General features: G+C 43.7%; 1 protein-coding gene and 1 long non-coding RNA gene across 3 annotated transcripts in view; one reads left to right on the top strand and one right to left on the bottom strand.

Annotated features, from left to right (window-relative positions):
• Positions 1-22,706, bottom strand: part of LOC143933790 (uncharacterized) — a 283,408-nt gene that overhangs the window by 185,971 nt on the left and 74,731 nt on the right. The gene's annotated exons all lie outside the window — the stretch shown is intronic.
• The window catches only part of ABCG4 (ATP binding cassette subfamily G member 4), a 104,091-nt gene continuing 89,857 nt past the window's right edge, over positions 8,473-22,706 (top strand). The window contains exon 1 of one of the 2 annotated variants that reach the window (XM_077456820.1): positions 8,473-8,696. The gene's annotated coding sequence lies outside the window, so the exon portion shown is untranslated. The remainder of the gene's footprint in view (positions 8,697-22,706) is intronic. The other variant, XM_077456819.1, reaches the window with a different exon arrangement.

The following is a 22,706-nucleotide window of genomic DNA, read 5'->3' as shown; positions in this document are numbered from 1 at the left end:
GGGCCCTTCTCTCCGAGTCCAGCGGTGGAACTCCAGGGCGTGGTCACAGGTATGACCTTTGTGAACCCTGTAGTTCCACCACTGGCATCAGTAGTTTTTTTTATTCGTTTTTTTTTACATTTTTAGGTGCCCCATTGGGCAGGATGGGGTCCCAGTCCCCAGAAGAGATGAGGTCCTTTTCTCCAGGGCAGAAGAAGTTACTGCCCCCAGGCGAGAAGGGATGCCTGTCCCCAGGGAAGATGGGGGTCCCTGTCCCCACGTGAGAAGGGGCCCCTGTCCCCAGGGGGAGATGGAGGGGTAAGTAATGGTGTGTGGGGGATGGGGTCCTCTCACTCACCATGACCAAGCTGCAGGCCGCGCACTCATCCATGTTGGCCTGGGCTCCATCCAGTGTACTGGACGGGTGATCAGCATATCTCCCAGAAAGACCTTTCATCATCTGTGTATGACGGGGGAGGAGGGGGGCTGGCAGACAAGCCTGCAGTGTCCGCCGGGGAGCTGGCTCTCATAGGGCTGCACTGCATCTGTGTGCTTAAAGTTTGTTTACCCGGGAGAAGTATGCAGTGCAGTGTGGGCCGGACTCGGGGGGGGGGGGGGGGAACAGACATGGGACTGAGCGGCAATGCATGGAGCAGGAGAGGGATACTCTGAGGAGCCGGCCGAGGACACAGGTCATGCGGGGAATGCACAACTAAAGAGCAGCCAGTGCGATAGTCGAGCATGGAGCTCTGCTAGTCACCCTCCACCTCCAGCCACCCGTGTGCATGGTGCACTGGTACCCCTAGCTGCCTATGCTGCTGCCGGCCATATGTAGAGGGGGCTGAATGGGCCCCCTGCAGCACAGGGCCCAGTTGCGGTCACGACTGCTGCACCCCCTATAGTTACGCCCCTGGCGGAGAGCACATGCGTGGTAACACCAAACAATTTCCAGTGACCCCGCACATCCCCGGTGCCCCCGTACAGTGCAGAGGATCAAAAGTGGAGCAGGCAAAAACTGGAGCAGCTGTGCATGGCAGTCATGTGCTCATTAGGAGGGGCACGCACCATCCCTGGGCTGTGCTGACTTCCTCCTTGGGCTGTACCCCTGCTGTGCTCAGTATGTCAGCACAGCACAGGGATGGTGGAAGCCCCTCATAATGCGCACAGCAGGGGTACAGCCCCAGGAGGAAGTCAGCATAGCACAGGGATGGTGGGAGCCCCTCATAATAAGCATAATGAGTAACGACGACTGATCTGAAATTCGTAAACAAAAGTTTGTATTTCGTACAAAATTCAGACGCATGGCAATTCATATTTCAGATCCTCCCGAACGTACGAATTTAGGGAAATTCGTACAAATTTGTGATTCGTACGAAACTAATCGCACATGTCTACTGAATACTGGCTGTGGCTTAAAGGGACACAGAGTACAAGTGTTCAGTAGTAAGTGACGCAAAGATTCAGGAATAAAAAAAATAAGAAGCTCAACAGTAATTCCACAAACTGTCACCTGATTGTGGTTTTCTCAATCACAGTGAAATCCCTTCTTTCTGAGATTGGTAGTGGCAACCAAGAGAGTCATCTTCTTCCAGACTGTGGATGGGGCTAGCAGGACTGGCATTGTCTTTATCAGTGACCCCCCCCCCCCCCAGCAGAACTGCACCTAATCTTTTTCCCATCACAAAAGCCGACGATCGCAGATACAGCAAAGTTGGGAATCAAATAATGTTTTACAATGTGTGGGGGCACAGTGCCTCCCTCTCAGTGCAGGTGCAACATGGGGAACTCTGAAATTGGAATGCATTCGTGTCTCACTACTGACACTTCTCTGCGCTGCTCTGCTGATGGGGAGGGAGTCGATTGCCGCCAAAAGAGGCTTTGTTTGCCAGGGGTTGGCTACCCCTGCCTAGAAGCACAGTGAAGTCTATTATTAAGAGGTGGAAGGTATTTGGTACAACACCGACCCTACCTGGATCAGGATGTCACTCCAAACTGAATGAAGGATCCAGGAGGAAACTGGTCAGAGAGGCTACCAAGAGGCCTACAGCAACTCTGATGCAGTTGCAGGAATATGGCAAAGAGCGGTCATTATGTGCATGTGACAAAAATATCACAAAGTCTCCACAAATGTGGCTTATATGGGAGGGTTTCAAGAAAAAAGCCACTCCTCAAGAAAGGCCGTATACAGTCATGACTGAGCTTTGCCAAAACGCACCTTGGAAAGTCTGAGGCCACATGGAAAAAGATGTTATGGTGAGATGAGACTAAAATTCAATTATTTGGCCTCAACACCAAACGATATGTCTGGTGGAAATCCAATACAGCTCACCATCCAAATGACACCATTCCTACAGTAAAGCATGGAGGTTGTAATATCCTGTTATAGGGGTGCTTCTCTGCAGCAGGGACTGGAGTACTTGTCAGCATAGAAGGAAAAATGTATGGGGCAAAATACCATCAAATTCTGGAGGAAAATCTGCTGCCCTCTGCCGGAAAGTTGCTAATGGGAAGGTTAACCTTCCAACATAACAATGACCCAAAGCAAAAGTACACAGCAAAAATTACCAAACAGTGGTTGGAGAAGAAAAAGGTGAATGTCCTTGCATGGCCTAGTCAGAGCCCAGACTTAAAACCCATTGAAAATCTGTGGAATGACTTGAAGACCGCAGTCCACAAACGGTCACCATCAAATTTAATGGAACTTGAGCGGTTCTGCAAAGAAGAGCAGGCAAATATTGCAAAGTCTGGATGTGCAAAGTACATAGAGACATATTCCAACAGACTAGAGGCTGTAACTAAAGCAAAAGATGATTCAACAAAATACTGACACAAGGGGGTGATTCTTTTTCCAACTGAGTAATTCTGTTTTGAAGTTATTATTTTTTTTTCTGACATGTTGGTGTTATATCTTTCATTTGGATGTAATAAGTTGCACTGAGTAAATACAGCTGGATTTCAAAAAAACTGTGTCTGTTTTAATTTTAGGCTGCAAAGCAACAAAATGTGATATACTGTGTGTGTGTGTGTGTGTGTGTGTGTATGTATATATATATATATATATATATATATATATATATATATATATACACACACACACGTATATACACATTCTGTACATACATACACATATACAGACATACACACCCATACATATGCATAGCATACCCATTCAAGACAAAAATAAATACCATATGTACACTGGCATCAAACAAGCTTATGTAAAGAGTATACCCCCCGTGGCGCCATCAAAGCAGCCCCGGATCACAGGAAGGCATGGGAGGGGGAAAAAACACAAGAGAAGGATAAGGGAGAGCAGGAGCAGGTACTATAATTCCTGAAAAACATAAAATATCTCATAACATAGAAACCTGCCACTTAATTCTACCACCTTAAATATAAGAATGGGGGCAAGCTGTAATTAAACCCCCCCCAAAGAGGATCATATCCTGAAACTTTAATGTAATATCACATGCTCTTATGCCCCGTACACTTGAGGGGAAATTTTGTACCAATTCTGACACGCAAAATTCCTACGCATGCTCGGAAACAATTTGATGCATGCTCGGAAGCATTGAACTTCATTTTCTCGGCTCATGTTGTACGTTACCGTGTTCTTGACTATCGAAAGTTCAGAGAACTTTTGTGTGACCGTGTGTATGCAAGCCAAGCTTGAGCGGAATTCCGTCTGAAAAATCTTGGATGGTTGAATTCCACTCGTGTGTATGGAGCATAATTTACAGGGTGAATATGATGCCACAACAATGTTAGTTAAATTCCCTGGTTCTGTCAAACAAAAAGAACAAACACTAATATAATATAAACAATATACAACCAGGGCCACTGAAGATAACCAGAAGTCAAGGAAACAAAAAAAATGTATGATAACCCTCAAATAACCCCATCATCACACAGAAAGTAGTACATTAGCTGACACCCGCTATGCGTACCTTACAGGATCTTACACACTGTTGCCTAAAAATGCTGTGTTTTTAAGCATACAGCTATTTTTTTTAAAAGTGATCTCTATGCAGACCATTGTTTTCAATGTGCCTGTACATGCAGAAGCGTAAATATGTGCTGTGTTTAGATTAGTAAAAAAAAATTGTACATGTGTACATACAGTATGTGTGTGGACAAATATGCACTTTCGTGTGTACATGTATACAATACACCTCCTCAATACAACATAAGAATTGCATTCAAATATGCACACAAATATGGGCAAAATAAATGCCTGAAATTTTGGTCAGGGATACTGATATTCAACTATCATTACCTTGTGCAAATACTCTAAAGCTTCATTTACACGTCCATAAAAAAAAAAAAACACACAATTACAAGTGTTTTGTAGTTCTGAACACAGCTGCATTGTTATTCAATAGAACCATTCACACAGGTGTGTAAACATGCACTGCGTTCAGATCTGTAACACAGAATCCAAAAATCTGCTTCTAAGAACATGCGCTTACATGAATAAATGCATGAATACACGTTAATAAGTGCGTACATTAAATCTAAACAAAGGGGAAAAATAATTAACATTATGCATGTCTTTACGCGTTTCAACACATCTATAAACAAGTATTTTACCGATCATGATGTAAGAACTTTTCTCCTAGAAAACACCTGTGTAATAACATTAGTAACATTTTGATGGTCATCTGAATGAAGCCTAATGCCGCGTACACACGATCGTAATTCTCGTCGGAAAAAGCTCTGATGGTTTTCCCGACGAAATTCCGAAGGAATTCCGCTCAAGCTGTCTTGCCTACACACGGTCACACCAAATTCCGATTGTTTAGAACGCAGTGACGTACAACACGTACAACGGGACTAGAAAAAGGAGGTTCAATAGCCAGTAGCCAATAGCTTCCGTCTCATAGTTGAATCTGAGCATGTGTGATTTTTGGAGTGTCGGAATTGCATACACACGATCGGAATTTCTGATAGAAAGTTTTTCTATCTGGAAAATTAAGAACATGCTATCAATTTTTGGCTGGCGGAAATTCGGACAGCTAAATTCTGATGGAGCATACATACGGTCGCATATTCCGATGAAAAGCTCTCATTGGTCTTTTTCTGGACGGAATTCCGATCGCGTGTACGTGGCATGACACAGAATTAAAAAATCTGCATCTAAGAACATGCGTTTTATGTGCTTTTGTTTATAAACACATGTATACACGTTTGTACATTTGTAAATGAAGCCTAAACAACAGGGAAAAATAAATTATCATAAAAACAAGTTATGTGCACATCTGTACAAAAGTCCCGGGCCACTTTAGGCCTAATGGTGACCTCCAGAGTCAGGGACAGCTGACATCCTTCTGTGTAGAGTGGGTTACAAGGCATGGTGGGTGTAATGCAAGATGAAATGGTGGGCGCCAGGCACTTTTTGAATGCAAAGGGATTTATTTTCTCAAGCAGAACTGTGGGAGAGCGGGTTGGGGTCAGGACACCCTTAGGTAGATGCAATGTTAATTGGCAGACTCTGAGACTTCTATAGGCAGCCAGCCATACAGGTGAAGGGCTCCAGCCGGACACCACTTCTGTATTGGTAGGACTGCTGTCTGGTATGGCAACAATCTTGTAGAAGTTACTAACTGTAATTGTATCCAACTATTTGCAACTTGAACAGTTCTCAGCTTACCCCACAATCACTCACTGTGGGTCGTCACTCAACGAGCTCCCAGTCTCTCTCACTAGACTTCAGATCCAATAGCCACTGGATCCCCCTGAGCTCTTCCACTGTTAGCACTCAGTATCTTCCTCAAGCGTCACTCCCGCTTCCCTGCTGGGTCCCTGGCTTGGCACTCAGATACTCTTCAAGCGTCACCCGTGCTAACACGCTAGGTCCCTGGATTGGCACTCACTGATGCTCCGCAAGCGTCACCTCTGCTGTCCCGCTGGGTCCCTGACTTGGCACTTTCCCACTTCTTCCCCAGGTGGTGAGAAGTCTGCTCTGGTACTGGCCTCAGCTTACTCACAGTGGTCTCCGGTAACAAGGTGGATGGTCCCTTAGTGGCAGCATCTTCCCCTCTACCTCTGACCACAACTGGTTCCTCGGCCGGCGAAACCTTTACTTCTGGTTGGACTACAAGCCTGCAGTCCCAACCCTATGCTGCTCTCCTGCTTCTGGATATCCCCTTGGACAGCCTAGCAGCCAAGATGCCCCCAGGGTAGGCCTCAGGTTTACAGCCTAGCAGCCTGGGGCAGCATAACACATGTCCACCCAGACAGCCGTCCAGGTGGGACAGAACCCCAATCACCTGACTCCAACCAAATAAATAAGCTCTCCCAGCAGACCAAGGGACCCAAGAAAATCCCCGCCCATTAGCTGAGACACCCCATTCATTCCTAATCTGCCCTTGCTATGCCCTTGTCTTATCCAATGTCACCAGCTACAGTGCCATCTAGTGACAGAAGAGAAAAGTGCAGGAAGTCCAGAATTAGGGAGAAATCAATTGATCTCCTAACAATTGGCCAAGGCAACAATCGCCTGGCAACTAAATTTAATGGCAGCTCTGCCTAAACATCAGGGTGCTACACATCTTTACACATTTAAGTGCATCTATATGCAAGTATTTTACTGATCATTACGCAGGGACTTTCCTCCTAGAAAACACAGGTGTAATGACATCAGTAAAATGTTTACAGCTGTGTCAATTTACTCAGGGCTTTACACATACAGTACATTTACATCAATCTTTGCCCACAAGGACCTTACAATCTTAAGTCTCTAACTCACATTCATACATACATACAGGTACATACATACATTGGTGTGTGCAGCCTATCGCATTAGGGTATTTACCCCAGAGCACAAACACACACGCATGTATATCAGCAGAGCAGAGATTGGTGTCAGTAGGGCAGTGGATGGTGTCAGTGTTTTTTTTTATATTTTTTTATTATTTTTATTTATTTTTTACAATATTCTTTTTTATACATTTTTTACAATTTTTTTAGGTGGCCGTTATGGGGCTTTTGTTAATTATCAAGGGTCTAAACAGACTGAATAGATTCCCCAGACCCTTTCTCTGCAGCCTGCAGTAAATCTAATTCTCTATGCTTTATTTAAGAATCAAGACAGGAGCGATCAGTACAGATCATTCACCGTTCATTCAGAAAAATAAAGCTTTACCAGCCCCTTTCCCATTCCCGAGAGGAGAGGAGGGGAGCTGGCAACACTGCAGGGGGGGAGACAGGAAGCAGGGGGAATCAGCACCACATTGGGGTGATGAGGGTGTGCCCAGGCATGGACATGGGCGGCACAGTGGTGTAGTGGTTAGCACTTTCACCTAGCAGTAAGAAGGGTTGCTGGTTCAAATCTCAACCACGACACTACCTTCCTGGAGTTTGCATGTTCTCCCTGTGCCTGTGTGGGTTTCCTCCAGGTACTCCGGTTTCCTCCCACAATCCAAAGACATGCAGGTAGGTTAATTGGCTTCTGTCCAAAATTGGCCCTAGTATATGAATGGAGACCTTGGATTGTGGGCTCCTTGAGGGTAGGGACCAACATGAGTGTGCAATGTACAGGGATAGGGACAATTGTAGACACTCACTCAGGTTGAACTGGATGGACTGGGGTCTTTATTCAACCTTACTAACTATGAAACTATGAAACCTTGTGTGCATGCCTATGCATACATACATATGAATAAAGCCTAAAGACCATACACACAATCAGAAAATTGTATGAAAAAAAATACAGCTTTTTCAAACCAATCGTATGATAAGCTGATCATTAGTACATAGCTTTCGTCCAAAATTATCCGAAGGGGAAAAAAAACCCACAAAAATGTTTCTTATACGATGCCAGATCGTATGATTTTCGTTTAATCAGTACAGTTCTCGTCTGAAAATACAATACAAATACAATACAACACATTACATCACTTCTGAATTGTTATTCTGTCGTACAAGAATTTTTGAACTATAGTAACCTCTTCACGGAAACTAGCATACCAAAAAAAACCGGATGATTATTTGTCCATTAATCTCATTGTGTGTAGCAGACTTAATTCACATCTGCTGGTGTCGATAGACCCTAACAGCAGTTAGATAGACCCAAAAGCAATAGAGAAAATACAGTTCTTATTTTAGGCATGCATCAGCTCAGCCAGTGTACATGCGGATGCCATAGCATGCATTCCATAGCAAACCGTGCTAGTTAGTAAATGTAACGTATATATATAAATGGTAGGCGCACATAGTGGCTGCATAAAATTTCCAATGATTATACAATTTACTTGCAATCGATGTGCTGCAAACAAACATAATGTAGTACACCAAGCCCATTGTACGTGTTGGTAAGCAGCATCTGTGTGCTTTTATGTTTTTGACCATATATTTTACATTAAAGCATCCAATCTAGAATTGTGGTATCCCTGCATGAATCAGATGAATTGATTTCTGCCTTCTGATTAGGTGTGATTGTAAAGGTGTGCTGTGCCTTTAAGAAGAGTGCTGCCTGTCAGATCATGGCTCTGCATCAGGACCAGCCTTGTCTAGCTGAACATTGGCAGCAGCACCAGGAATGAAGCGGATGGCCATGGCTGGGCAGACACAAGGTGATGGCTCTGCTCCTTCCTTTGCTTGCACTTGTCTGTCCTGATCCCTCCCCTCCTCTTAATTCCCAGGGCTGGCTTCACACAGAAGCAGCTGGAGGAAGAAGACAAGAGGGGGCTAGCTGCGACCTCCTCCAAATTGCCAAGGTAGGACCCTCTGCAATGATGACATCCATCTATGTGTGTGATTGGGAAGAGGGAGCCTGCAGGATCCTGAGGATGGGGAAAAGGCTGGGAGCCTGGTCCGATTGATGGGAAGATGATTGTCAATTACTGAGAATAATAACATCTAATGCTTTCCTTTAATGTTCTAGAAATATGATGTTTTTTTTAACCAAAGCAGAAATACAACATGGGGTGGGACCAGGACGGGGGTGGGGGTAAATTGTCAAATAAATGCCATCCAGAGCAAGATGCTGTAGGATGTCTACTCTGCAAGATATATAGGAGGTAACTCATAGATGACAACACAAACAAGTCTGCATGACCCAAAGAAGATGAAATGAAATAAAATACATTTTACAGGTTTCATTGATCAAAACAGGTTGGCTGAATATTTATTCCCTTAAAGGAGACCCGTCAGGATTAAATATGGGAGTTGCCATTGCTGATTTAAAGTGCAAGCTCAGGGGCTGTAAGGATTATGTTTGCTTCTCTACTTGTTAAGTCGCTGACCGGGAACCTGGCTGCATGCTGTCAGAGAAGGTTTGAAACAACTGAACCGCATGCTTGTTGTAGATCATTGACTCACTAGGTAGTGTGGAAATAAGGATGGCTGCCCTGGAGCTTGTACGAGTCAGCAGTCTGTTTAATCTGCCATTTCCTGCCCTGTCCTTTAATGGCCACAAGCATTTTCTATGAGATTAAACAGGTTATTTTTGTTTTATATCATTGCTATTTATAGCTTTCATTTCTGTCTGTGAAAGACAGGCCTGGTGATGTCTTCTAGAGATGACAGGGTGAGACGGATCTGATTGGGAGGGCTGTATGTTGGTGGGCATATTGGCATGGGATCCTCATGATAAATCATGCATTAGTACAAGAGTAACTCTACTTTCATGGCGAAAAAATAGCAAATAGCGAAAAAAATAATATAGCGTATGCAATTGCAACACAAGTCATATTGTAATTGAATGTTATTAAAAATGACCTTTTCAGTTTGCACCATTGTAATTTTCTGTAAAGTGCAAGGCAAGATGGCTACCTGGAGGTGTTCTGTACACAGAATGTGTACAGAAGAACCCCCCAGAAATATCATTTCCTGCTTGTGTGATTGGCTCACTGATTTTCCCAGACATCTGCCCTAAGATATAAGTCAATATCAGGCATCCCCTGCAACAAAAATGTACCATATTTTTCGGACCATAAGATGCACTCCCCCCCCCCCCAAAAAAAAATATGGGGGAAAATGTCTCTGCGTCTTATGGTGTGAATATAAGACAGGCACCGCCCCCTGCTGCCGCTGGCACCGCCACTCCTACCACCAATCCCCCCCCGCCGCCGTCGCCACCGCCCCCCGCCGCTGTCGCCATGCTAGTACCGAAGACAGACATCCCAGGCCCCCGCGAGCGCTGGGTGATCTCCTGGCTGGGCCTGCCACCTGCTGAGATAGAAGACAGAGTAGCCCAAGCAATGGCACAGGTCAGGCTGCATTAATGGGAATGTTCAGGCTGCAATAATGGCAATAGTCAGGCTGCATTTATGTGCAATGGTCAGGCTGCATTTATGACAATGGCCAGGCTGCATTTATGTGCAATGGTCAGGCTGCATTTATGTGCAATGGTCAGGCTGCATTTATGACAATGGTCAGGCTGCATTTATGTGCAATGGTCAGGCTGCATTTATGTGCAATGGTCAGGCTGCATTTATGTGCAATGGTCAGGCTGCATTTATGTGCAATGGTCAGGCTGCATTTATGGCAATGGTTAGGCTTTATTTATGGCAATGGTCAGGCTGCATTTATGGCAATGGTTAGACTGCATTTATGGCAATGGTCAGGCTGCATTTACGGCAATGGTTAGGTTGCATTTATGTGCAATAGTCGGGCTGCATTTATGGCAATGGCCAGGCTGCATTTATGGTAATGGTCAGGCTGCATTTATAGCAATGTTCAGGCTGCATTTCTTTGGCACAGGTCAGGCTGCAGTTATTACAATAGTCAGGCTGCATTTATGGAAATGGTCAGGCTGCATTTATGGCAATGGTCAGGCTGCATTTATGGAAATGGTCAGGCTGCATTTCTTTAGCACAGGTCAGGCTGCATTTCATGGGCACTGGTAAATATTTTAGTACACCATTTAGTTCAAAATATTTTTTTTCTTGTTTTCCTCCTCTAAAACCTAGGTGCATCTTATGGTCGGGTGCATCTTATGAAGTGAAAAATACGGTAATTTTTGGTGAGATACTGCCAATAGGAAATCACGTCTAAAGGGAAGCAGGCCCAGCAGCTTTCCTCATTAGTGCCCTGCAGATGCTACAGCTGATTGATAATTATGAAACCACTCCCATTAGATTCACTTACCACATGGACATAGACAAACACACAGGGATTTATTCAGAATAACAAAAGGTAGGAATCTGTAACAAAATTTGTTAAAATCTTTGTAATGTACATAGATCACCCAGAGGCAAATGTTTTTATCTCAACAAAAGTGGAGTTACTCCTTAGGCTGCATTCACACCTGAGTGTTTCAAAGTCGCAAGTTTTTACAGTGTTTTACCATGATTTTTGATGCGTTTCTATTAGGGCTGGGGAAAAAAATCGATTTGAATCTTGAATCGAGTTGAGAGGTCAAATCCATTCAAATTTTCAGCAAATAGTTTTTTAGATTTTTTTTTTCACCGGGACCGGTGCTGACACCGCGCCAGTCCTGAGGAGCTGTGGGCAGGAGTTTTTAGGCGAGGCAGCGGCTTAGGCCGAGGCCACGGCCTCGCCTAAAAATTCCTGCCCGCGGCTCCTCAGGACCAGCGCGGTGTTCATCCAAAAAAAAAAAAAACTCGATTCTAATCGTGAATTGAGTTTTTTTTTTTTTTTAAATCGCAGATTTCTTTGGGGGAGAAAATCGCCCAGCTCTAGTTTTTGTACAGGTCACCAATGTAAAAAGCAGAAAAACGCCTGTAATCTGCCCCAAAAAAGCTTTTTTTGAGCATAAGGCATTTTCAGGCGTTTTGCTTCAGGTGACAAAACGCTCAGATGTGAACAGGTGCCATTGAAACCAATGGGATTTTGCTTGTTGGGTGTTTTCTTGGGCATTTTACGAGTGTTTTTTGAGCTGAAAACGGTCAGGTGTGAATGCAGCCTTAACCACTATATACTGCCAACCGATGCACACCGATGTATGTCGGCACAATGGCAGCGGTGGGCAAATGGGCGTAGCTGTACGTCCCCTTTAATTGGCGGGGCTAGCTGTTATCAGGAGTAGTGATCGCTGTCGTGTGAGTGGAAGCCCATCCCCCTCACAGTTAGAATCACTCCCTAGGACACACTTAATCCCATTTAGTGTTTAACCCCTTCCCTGCCAGTGTCATTTACACAGTAATCAGTGAATTTTTATAGCACTGATCGCTGTATAAATGACAATGGTCCCAAAATAGTGTCAAAAGTGTCCGATGTGTCCGCCATAATGTCGCAGTCATAATAAAAATCGCAGATCGCCGCCATTACTAATAGAAAAAAATAATAATAAAAATGCCATAAAACTATCCCCTACTTTGTAGATGTTATAATGTGTTTTTTTTATATATTTTTGGGGGATATTTATTATAGCAAAAAGTAAAAAATATTGCGTATTTTTTAAAATTGGCTCTATTTTTTTGTTTATAGCACAAAAAATAAAAACCAGAGGTGAGCAAATACCACCAAAAGAAAGCTCTATTTATGGGAAAAAAATTACATTAATTTTGTTTGGGTGCAACATCGCACGACCGCACAATTGTCAGTTTAACCACTACAATACAGGGCACTTTCATCCTCTTCCCTCCCAGCCCAATTTTCAGCTTTCATCGCTCTCGCACTTTCAATAACAATTGCGCGGTCATGCTACACTGTACCCAAATTAAATTTTTATAATTTTGTTCGCACAAATAGAGCTTTATTTTGGTGGTATTTATTCACGACTCCATTTTTTTTTTGCGATATAAGAGCAAAAAAAAAAGCGGAAATTTGGAAAAAAAACAATATTTTCTTTTTTCTATTTGAAAAGAAATCCAATAAAATCAAATTTTGTCATAAATTTAAGCCAAAATGTATTCTGCTACATGTTTTTGGTAAAAAAAATTCCGTTAAGTGTATAATAATTGGTTTGTGTGATCACAGACATATGTACGCAAATGATCATGTACATATGTGTGCAGGTGATCACGTACATATGTGTGCAGATAATCATTGGAACATGTGATTTTAGTGGGACATATGTGGGGGGACATGTGTTTTTTTTATTTGGGGACATGTCTTTTTATTATTTGGGGACATGTGTGTTTTGGGGACATGTGTGGTGACATGTGTATTGTGGTGACATGTGTGTTTACACTGTAGGTTTACACTAGACTGGTGATCAGTTAGTAAAAATCTGTAAAAACAGCTCATACTCACTGATCACCAGCCGGCTGCAGCGATCTGACGGAAGTTGTCACTGAGGAGAGGAGAGCCGATTGCCTAGCAACCGGCTGTTTGTTTACATCACATGACAGCCGTGTCCAATCACAGAGCCCTCCTGCCGATCCGAGATGCGCCGTGTCCGGGTGACACGAGCACATCGGGATTGCGCCGCTGTGCGGGCATGCGCACGCGAGACCCCCCTCCTTCTGAAGGACATTCCTGAACGTCCTCTCAGAAGTAGAGAGCTCCCACCCGGCCAATGTACATATACGTGGTTAAGCGACACAGTGCCGAATCACAAAAAGTGATCTGGTCAGGAAGGGGGTAAAATCTTCCGGGGCTGAAGCTGTTAAAGAATTTCCAGACCAGAAATGAAACCTTGACCCATTCTCCAAGCTATTTCTCTCACAGTTTTTGTGTTTATAAACATATGCTTTCATGTTTTCGTTTTCATCATTTTCGAATGGCATGTGTATAAACAAGCCCTAAATCTGACATTGAAGGACACGTAAGTTATGGAAAATGGTGGCATGTTAGCTGGCCTATGTAAACATGTGAAAGTCATATAATATCTAGATCCCTGGTGCCAACCTGTGGCTCCCTGGTATTTGTTGTGCGACCCTCGGACTCCAGCAGTCTGTGGTTGCAGTGAGAGCATTGAGTTGTAAAGGAGTTCCATTTATATTTGAATATTGAGAGAATCTTCATAATGCTTTAGGTCTCATGCACACTGGACGTTTTTTCTGCTGCTCCTAGGGGCATTTGGTGTTTTTTCCCCTGCCTCTAAATGTCACCAGATAGTAACCTATGTGTTCTTGCAAGCATACAGTAGGCATTTAGATATATAGATCAGAAGGTGAATATACGAACAAACAGTGATCCAAAAAATATATATACACACCAATCACCTTGTAGCGCTTAATTACCCCTAAAATAGTAGTACACATTCATTGCAAAACTTGGTAATCCTCAAAAACCATATATAATGAGAACCTTCACATGTGCATAAAAATTCAATAGTAGTGCAATATACTGTGATCCAATGCAAATGTAGAAAATAGTTGGAACACAGTCCCAAACTAGAAAATATAAATAAATAAAGTCTGAAATCAGTCCAACAAGGAAGAAAACTGCTTATCATGTGAAAAGTATAGTGTCCATATATCCGAAAGCCTTCACCACACCCTTGGTGTTCGTGCCCCCCCCTTCTTTGGAACACTCACCAGCTATACTGCTCAGCACTCTCGTGTCGAGCCAAGAAAGCGTATTTAAGATCTTTAGGTATGATGTTAGTCAATATCCAGCAATCACTTGCACTGTAGTTCCCATCAGATATTAATAGAATGTCCTCTCAAACATACCTAGATCAACTGCTTTATCATACAAAAATTCTATGAGAGTTTCCAAGCAGTCTATGGCTGTCTGCACAAGAAAGGAGTCCTTCTGTATTAAGAGGCTCTGGAGTGCTGCAGCAAGATAGAGGGTGTTCTGCGTTGTTAATGGCTTGATAGAACCTTCCTTTTCTGGCCTTTTCTGTTCTGTTTCTTTTGTGAGTATGATGTTAAGAAGGGGAGAGGAGAACTGATGTCTCAGTAGTGCTTTAAATAGGTGAAGAATGCTACCAGTCCAAGCCTGATTGACCCACCTCAATAGGTCAATCGGGCTTGGACTGGTAGCATTCTTCACCTATTTAAAGCACTACTGAGACATCAGTTCTCCTCTCCCCTAATATCTGATGGGAACTACAGTGCAAGTGATTGCTGGATATTGACTAACATCATACCTAAAGATCTTAAATACGCTTTCTTGGCTCGACACGAGAGTGCTGAGCAGTATAGCTGGTGAGTGTTCCAAAGAAGGGGGGGGCACGAACACCAAGGGTGTGGTGAAGGCTTTCGGATATATGGACACTATACTTTTCACATGATAAGCAGTTTTCTTCCTTGTTGGACTGATTTCGGACTTTATTTATTTATATTTTCTAGTTTGGGACTGTGTTCAAACTATTTTCTACATTTGCATTGGATCACAGTATATTGCACTACTATTGAATTTTTATGCACATGTGAAGGTTCTCATTATATATGGTTTTTGAGGATTACCAAGTTTTGCAATGAATGTGCACTACTATTTTAGGGGTAATTAAGCGCTACAAGGTGATTGGTGTGTATATATATTTTTTGGATCACTGTTTGTTCGTATATTCACCTTCTGATCTATATATTTATATTTTTTTAAGTAGCAGCTGGGGGGGGAGGGTATTGAGCGCTGTGATGATACACTAAGGGGACGGTCTATTAAGGGTGTATCCAGGTTTATATAGTAGGCATTTAGAGGCAGGACAAATACCCCCACAGCGGGTACATCCAGGAGCAGCAACATTTTGGCAGAAAAATGCTGGACACACCTAAGCGCATCTAAGCGTGTGTTAATGCTAGGCACATTTAGAGATTGAACGCTAATTCATTTCAATGGCCAGAGTAAATCATTATTTTTTCCAATTAAATTAATTTATGCCCAAGCCCTTGGTGTGCCTAAACGTGCCTAAATGCGCTACACGTGTTTACAAGCATCAAGTGTTTATTCTGCCAGGAGGAACGGAGTCCAGGAAAGTTGGCGAAATGTCTAGTGTGCACAAGACCTTACATGTCCAAAGTCTTTCAGTATCTTCTGCAACATGTCTCCAAATCAAACTTGTAGCATGTCCACAGTCTCTGACCATCACTTCTGCCAGTACATCTGCATTCTCATTACATACTGAACATTAGGAGCACCCCTTTGGTGTTGTCAGGGGTCGTAGTTGAAGCTCCATTATATCTAATAAGTTGACAATGTTTGATCTACTTAGTGTCCTGATTACTTAAACCAGCGGTCTCCAAACTGCAGCCTGGGGGCCCTTTGCTTGCCTTTATCCGGCCCTTAGGGCACTATTCAATCCACTGACACCGACAATTGGGGCACGATTCCTTCAATTAACACCAATAATTGGGCACTATTCCTCCCACTGACACCAACATTGGAGCAGATAACTTCCATTGGCACCAACAATAGGGCAACATTCCTTCCATCGACACCAACGATGGGGCACTATTCCTCCCACTGACACCATCTAAAGGACACAATTCCTCCCACCGTCACCAACAATAGAGCAAATTCCTTCCACTGACACCAACGAAGGTGCACAATTCCTTCCGTTGATACCAACAATGGGGCACTATTCCTCTAATGACACCGACAATGAGGCACTATTCTTCCCGCTGACACCAATGATGGGGCACTAGTCCTCCCACTGACACCAAACATAGGGAATTGTTTACTCCTACTGGATGCAAAGACATCTTTTACTCCCACTGGCCCTGGCTCCCCTAAAGTCTGAAGGACAGTAAACTGGCCCTTTGTTTGCAAAGTTTGGAGACCCCTGACTTAAAGCGGTAATAAACTGTTCTTTAAAAAAATAAAAAATAATAATAATTTCTGCAAAGTAATATCATAATGTGCTAGTATGTGCCACACATTATGAAAGACTCACCTTGAAACCAAGCCCTCCAGGAGCACGCTGACACCGCTGCAGAGGATTCCATTTTTACCCAGTCTTCCTTCCGGGTTTGCACGCTGTGGCCGCTTGACTGGAGCTGCGATTAAGTCACTAAGTTTAGGCCACGGCACACAGCTCTGAAGGTACGGCACAATATGCCGTTCCTTCAGAGCGCATGCTCCAGTGACGTCACCGGCTGCAGAGACACCAAATATGTTATAAACGGTACACGTCAACAAATAAATAGAGTTTACTACCACTTTAAACCAAAGGGACCCAGTTCACTGATCTTTTCTGTGCTGATTCTTACTGCTTGAAACATAATTGGCATCAGTTGTTTGTTTAGACCTCTGGTGTCTTCATAAAGAGAACCTGTTATCACCAATATACTCTACCATTATCACTTTCCCTGTCAGTAAGGCCAGTTGCACACAGCAGTAAAAAAATGCCATGTTTTTTACTGATCTGTAATCAGGCGCATTGGTGTCTATGGCACAATGCACACTGCTGTGCACAGATCATCTCCCCTCCACAATTTGAATCCCCCACCCCCCTTCCTGCAGCTCCAAACTCACTGTGTACCCCCCCCCCCCTCAGCTACTACTTCTCTCCATCCCACCGTCTGTCAGCTGCTGCAGAGAACAGGAGGATCAGTATTACTCACTGAAAGGCTTTTATTTCTGTGTGGGTCCCCACTGGAAACATTTTCCCTTTTGTACCGTCTCTGTGATACCCATATATAGTAGGTAAATTGGGCTGCTATTGTTGCTATGACACCAAAGGCACATACAGCAATGTGTTCCCATTGGAGAGATTTTTTATAATTTTTCCCTATCCTAACAGGAAGTAAGAAAATTCCCCCAGAGAGAGATAGTAATACAAATCTGACCAATGCTCTAACACTGCAGCTAAACGTTAACATTTTTTGCCTGTAGTTTGGCTACAACTTCAGGCAAAAAAAAATGTTTTTTTCGTTGCAGTGGAGCTGTGCCCACATTGCACAGGTCAGCTGCTTGTTTTGTCTAGGGGTGAGGAGAAAGCTTATACTCACCCGATCCTTCATCCTACCGGAATGGTGTTCCCTGATGGTCCAGTAGTGGAATGTTCCTGGTCTATGGAGCATGCTCTGGGCTTGATGATGTCTACAATTCAAAAACTGCTGGAGCGCAGGGGTCCGTCTTGTCCTGGGAGCATCGGAGGTTTAGGTAGGTATGTCTCCCTTTTCCTTTCCCTATGTAAAAAGGAGCAGTTAACCTGGGCAGGGCCCCACTGCATGTGGAAACCTTTTTTTTTGCCCAGAGTTGAGCGTTAAGGGAGTGGTAAGTGTTTAATGCATTGCCTATTGACAGGTTAGCTTATCTTCATTATTATTATAATGATACAAGATTTATATAGCGCCAACAGTTTGTGCAGCACTTTACAATGTAAAGGTGTCAGAAACCATGAAATCAGACTGAGACAAGCATACAGTTAAATCATACTTGTATAATAATAAAAGTAAATAGAACAAACGTAGTCAAAACATAGCCAAAATTCAGTAACCAGAATGGATAGTCAGCCAAGCCAGAAGGTCAGGGATCAGTGTAGTGGAACAGCAAGCAGGATCTGGAGCCAGAAGGGATGTCAGCCAAGCAAGACTTTAAACAGGAACGCAGGAGATCGCCTCTGTGATGTTGACGAAGGCAAAGGCAGAGATCTTCTGGGCTGGGCGGCTTAAGTAGGCAGGACTGACAAGCAGAATATCATCAACAGGTGAGTAGTTGTGGAGAGATAGCAGCTGCCAATTAGCCTCCAGCTGAGCAGCCAGCTCAGAGAAGGAAGGGCTGAGCCCACCCCTGACAAAAGATAAATAGTATTTTATATGTGCACTATAAATCTAAGATGTATTTGTTCTCCAATAACTTGATTCCGTTTTTTTTCTTATATTTATAGTGTACATTCAGGAGCATATTTTTTTGTTATGCACAAAGTACAGTAGCACTTGGAGGGACTGCACTGATCAGATGCTCTGCATGTACATGCTGAGAAAGAACATGTTGATAGGAGGACAGAGCAGAGAGGTGACCTTATTAGTCTGTTACTGCTTCTTCATTGTACAGTCATAGATTAGGGGCAGGGAGGTGACAAAGCTGCACTACTTAACGGAAATAAAGAAATAGGTGGTGTCTTGGAATACAAGTAAAAGTAGTTTTGTTTTCTTGGATTTGGAAATGTCAGTAAAAAATTGAAAGCTTATAACCAGAAATCATTTTAAATCTACGGACCGTAACAGCTACATTTCCCTTAATAGTTGTCATCGTAAATCATGGTCATTTTATGTCCCCAGAGGTCAATGCATCCATTTAACTAAGGTTAAAGATTTTGTTCAGCAATCTGAAGTTTTGTGTAAAAGATTTCTACAGAAAGAGTATAAGAAATCAGTGATTAAGCAGGAAATCAGGAAAGTTAAAGATATGTATAGATGTGCCTTAAATAGAGGACATATAAAAAAAAAGGGGGGGGGGCATAGTGGGACTTTATGTGAAACGTATGTGAATATGTCTCCATTCCTGATTCAGTAGAAACAAAAAGGGATATACAGATGACAAACCGAGTGAATCTGAAGAAGATCCAGATAATTATGATTTACATATAGTGCTGTATTATACCATACAACACAAACAAAGGGAATGAATTATCAAAAAATATTAAGGAATATTGCTAAAAAACAAAGTATTGGGTCCAATATTACCACCTCATACACGTTTTGTATACCAAAAATCACCTACTCTTAGGAACTTTTTGGCCCCTGGAGAGCTTGATCCTCCAATACAAAAGAGTAACACATTTTCCCACTGTTATAAGGTTTTTATGTATGTGGGAAATGCAAACCTTGTACTATAAAATATCAAAAGTAGACAGTAAGAAGAAAAATAATTTTTTAGCTACAATCACGGGTATAAAGTGTAATTTGAAGGATTTCATAACCTGTTCCACAGGGGGAGTAGGGTATATGCTCAAATGCCCCTGTGGAAAACAATATAATATAGGTCATACCTATAGACCAGGGATATGCAATTAGCGGACCTCCAGCTGTTGCAGAACTACAAATCCCATGAGGCATAGCAAGACTCTGACAGCCACAAGCATGACACCCAAAGGCAGAGGCATGATGGGACTTGTAGTTTTGCAACAGCTGGAGGTCCGCTAATTGCAGATCCCTGCTATAGACAACTTTCAGTGAGAATTAGAGAGCATATCACGTCACCTGGTGAGCTCTGCTGTCTGGCAGACTATGTGTCAGGGAATAGGCTGTGGAAGTACTGGCAATCTTGCTAGTAGAAGAAATGGGCGCCATAGGCGCATCATGTGACTGATGGTTCCCCCTTCTGGCATATATAAGGCTGTCTCTGTCTGACCCAAGTTGCTGGATTGTCTTCAGCTGTTCCTGTACCCTGATCTGCTTCCTGTTGTTCCTGTTGTGACCCGGATTACCCTGTGACCCAGGCTTGTCTTAAGGATCTTGCTTCTGCTTCACCTGCCTGATCACTTTTGAATTAACTTGGCTTGTCTTAAGGACTTTGCTTCTGCTTTAAACCTGCTTGATCACCTGTGTATAACCCTGGCCTGCCTGAAGGACTTTGCTATATCTCATGTACCATACTTAACCCTGGCTTGCCATTTGGATCCCACTTGCAGCAGCTGCAGCCTGATCCACCATGCTAGATCTTCTGCTAGGCTATTACCAAGCTTCTTCGATTCTCATGCCCACTGCGCTCAGCACGGTTCTCTAAAGACTTACTCCTGCACCAGTCTCAAGTGGCTTTCAGTAATCACCTGTTCCATTCTTTTTCACCCTGCTGGAAACCTGTGCTTCTTTGAGCATTATACCTTCGTTCCACCTCCAGGGGTATACTGCTCTCAGCCGCAAGGGGAGCCTCTCTCTGCATCTTGGCCTCGGATAAGGTACGTGACAGTACAAAGAGGCCGACAGAGTTGGTTCCCCACTCGAAGCCTTATGCCAGCAGGTCACAGCCCTCTCTCAGGCAGTACAGCGGATTCAAGAGAGCTACTTCCAATTAGAAGGACATTTGCAGCACTTGACTATATCCCCTGTTCCCGCAGACCCCGGCCCACCATATGCCAGTGGGACCTCAAACTGTTCATCACAGGAATGGGTCAACGCTAATTCCACAGTAATGATGCCTGAACCGAGAGTTCCCATGCCTGAACGATTCCAAGGTGATCGAAAGAAGTTCAGAGCCTTTAAAAATGGCTGCCAGCTGTACCTAGCCCTCCAACCCAGAACATTTTTCTACAGAGACTATAAAGGTGGGATTCATCATTTCCTTGTTGTCCAGAGAACCCCAAGCTTGTGCTCACAAAGTACTCAAGCAAAAGGACCCTGTACTAAATTCCATGGATACTTTCTTTGAATCAATGGCACAACTCCATGATGACCCACAACGCACGGCTACTGCTGAGACCATTCTGCATACTCTGTCCCAGGGAAAATGCCCAGTTGAGGACTACACTGTGGGCTTTCAAATATGGTCTGCTGACACCGGGCGGAACGAGGCAGCCCTTAAATATCAATATCGCCAGGGGCTCTCAGAGACACTTAAAGATGAACTAGCTCAAGTTGAGACTCCTGCTACCTTGAAGGGGCTTATCCAACTTGCCATTAAACTTGACAAGCGACCTGCGGGAGCAGCAATCTGAACGCTTTAAGACCCCTCAATCTACCTGGATGTTACCCAAGATTTCTCCAGTTTACTCCATTCCACTTGGTCCTTCCTCTGCTGCCGGTTCTATGCAACTTGGTCTGGTCCGATCCTCATTGACTTCCGAAGAAAAACAACGCCTCCGTCAGGAGAACCTTTGTATAGAACGTGGAGGAGCTGGCCACTTCGTACAGAGTTGTCCTATTAAACCCAGTAAGTCACGTCAACCACGTGCAGTGAACTTTCATGTTGCTGGTCCTTCCACTTCTCATCTTATCCTGTCTGTCTCCCTGCAGGTGGCGGAAGGGGAAATCCAGTTCCAGGTCATAATTGACTCTGGGGCTTGCAGCTGCTTCCTGGACTCTACCCTGTCAAAGAGAGTTTGTATTCCGCTTTATGGCAAAAAGGCCTTAAAATAGATCTGGCTGACGGTTCTTTACCCTGCTCTGGACCTGTTACCCAAGAAACCAGGCCCATCCTTACTATTATGGACTCAGGCCACCAAGAATACCTCTGTTTTGACATCATCTGCTTACCCATGTTCCCTATTATTCTAGGACTCCCGTGGCTTCAAGCCCATAATCCACAAATAAACTGGTTCAAGAAAGAAGTATCTTTTCCTTCAGCCTACTGCTTAAAGCATTGTATTGCTCCCAGTGACACTAGACCAGTGATGGCGAACCTTGGCACCCCAGATGTTTTGGAACTACATTTCCCATGATGCTCATGCACTCTGCAGTGTAGTGGAGCATCATGGGAAATGTAGTTCCAAAACATCTGCAGTGCCAAGGTTCGCCATCACTGCACTAGACTGACCAACTGCTTGACTACTCAAACCACATCTGATTTACACCAGCATGTTCCTCCAGTGTACCAAGAATTCATGGACATTTTTGACAAAGAAACAAGCTGACAAACTCCCACCTCATTGGCCTTACGATTATCCCATCAAATTATTACCAGGAACTGAAATCCCTTATGGGCAGATTTTCCCCCTAACAGAAATTGAATTGGAAGCCTTCTGGACTTATATTAACGAGAACCTTGAAAAGGGGTTCATCCGCCCTTCTTCATCCCCAGCTGGAGCAGGCATATTCTTTGTAGAGAAAAAGGATGGCACCCTAAGACCTTGTGTGGACTATAGAGATCTCAACAAGATCACTATTAAAAATCGTTACCCACTTCCCCTCATCCCTGAATTGTTTCAAAGGTTCCATACTGCCCATATCTTTACTAAACTGGATCTACGGGGGCCTACAATCTCATTCAGATCCGGGAAGGAGATGAGTGGAAGACGGCTTTCGGATCAAGCTTTGGCCATT

Source organism: Lithobates pipiens, unplaced genomic scaffold, assembly GCF_037356315.1.
Source record: "Lithobates pipiens isolate NorthernLeopardFrog02 unplaced genomic scaffold, aLitPip1_a1.2 Scaffold_27, whole genome shotgun sequence".
Lineage (NCBI taxonomy): Eukaryota > Metazoa > Chordata > Amphibia > Anura > Ranidae > Lithobates > Lithobates pipiens.
The sequence above is the reverse complement of the archived record's forward strand: the minus strand, read 5'-3'. Positions and strand labels throughout refer to the sequence as shown.